Source organism: Phocoena phocoena, chromosome 3 (genome assembly GCF_963924675.1).
Source record: "Phocoena phocoena chromosome 3, mPhoPho1.1, whole genome shotgun sequence".
NCBI lineage: Eukaryota > Metazoa > Chordata > Mammalia > Artiodactyla > Phocoenidae > Phocoena > Phocoena phocoena.
This window is the reverse complement of record NC_089221.1, coordinates 161,853,509-161,855,274: the sequence shown is the minus strand read 5'-3', so window position 1 is coordinate 161,855,274 and position 1,766 is coordinate 161,853,509.

Genomic DNA, 1,766 nt, shown 5'->3' with positions numbered 1-1,766 from the left:
TAAATTAAATAAAACCTAGCAAATAAGCTAAATAACCTTCTTAGCCCTGCCACCCCCAGGCAGCCACTACCATGAAGTCAAGTCTAAACCTGCGCATCCAGGAGCGGCAGATTGTCATCGTGTGCGTGCAATGGCTCTGCACACGCTTCTACGTAGATGCAGACAAATGAATCTTGTCTGAGCACAGTGTAGCCTAATGGTTAACCACACGGTTTGAGGGCTCACCCTTGGTTGCTGTAGAGCCTTGGGCAAGCTACTCAAACACACTGTGGCTCAGTTTCCCCGTCTGTGAAATGGGGGGATAATGACAGTTCCTACCTCAAGAAGCTATGGTGAAGATGACATCGCTTAATAGCCAGTGCTTGGCTGCTGCTATTTATAATTACTTAAAATGTTTTAAAAATCTGACGGCTTATAATGTTTCTTTATATTCCTCCACCTATCTTAATTTGGGGCCCCCTGGTCCGGGTGAGAAGAGAGACGGGGACCTGCAGGGGGCGCCAACGAGCAGGCTCCACAAGACTGGGTTCCCAGTGGGCCCTCAAGAAGCCCGCCAAGAGCAAGTGCCTCTGACACGTCCTACCCGAGGGAGGAGGGAGGAGGAAGCCGAGGCGTTTCTAATCAACTCTCCTTCCGTCTGTGGTCAGGGTAGCTCCCAGGAGAGCCGTGTGGGCCAACAATGTGGCATCCTGTGACCAGAGCAGCCTCAACAAAGAAATGCCTGTCTGGCAGGTGGAGGGTGCTTGCTGACCGCAGCTGCCCTGGTGCCACATTTTGTTTGCCCACCCCTCTCCTAAAGGCATTCTTTGGCTTCTAAAATGTTACTGTAACCAACGAAGCTATGTGACCTCAAATAAGGTCTTTCCATTACGTTCAAAATCAAGCTTTACCTTCTGAATTCGATTTTTGTGCGTGATGGACCATTTACACCTCCCCCACCCTTAGGACACTCAGCTGTGTATTAGTCACACACGGCCCGGTACCAGGCACATGCTAACGTTCACATCCGTCTCCCAGCCCTTCACGGCCATCTTGCACGGTGGTTTTCACTGCCCTCATTTTACAAAGGAGGAAGCAGAGGGACGTCCCTGGTGGTCCAGTGGTTAAGACTTCGCCTTCCAATGCAGGGGGTGAGGGTTCGATCCCTGGTGGGAGAGCTAAGATCCCACATGCCTCCCAGCCAAAAAACCGAAACATAAAACAGAAGCAATATTGTAGCACATTCAATAAAGACTTTAAAAATTGTCCACATCACAAATAAAATTGGGCCTTCCCTGGTGGCACAGTGGTTACGAATCCATCTGCCAATGCAGGGGACACAGGTTTGAGCCCTGGTCCAGGAAGATCCCACATGCCGCGGAGCAACTAAGCCCGTGCGCCACAACTACTGAGCCTGCGCTCTAGAGTCCGCGAGCCACAACTATGGAGCCTGCGGACCACGATTACTGAAGCCCAGGCACCTAGAGCCCATGCTCGGCCACAAGAGAAGCCACCACAATGAGAAGCACACGCACCACAAGGAAGAGTAGCCCCCGCTCGCCGCAACTAGAGAAAACCCATGTGCAGCAACAAAGAGCAATCGCAGCCAAAAATAAATACATAAATAAATAAATTTATTTAAAAAATTACAAAGGAAGAAGTGGAGGAACAGAGAGTTTGAGGTACTGGCCCCAGGTCACACAGCAATGAAGTGGCTCAGTGCACTGTTTGCTGAATTAACGCATGGAGGTCTGCAGTTGCTGGAGTCTGCTCACATTCCAGGTTTG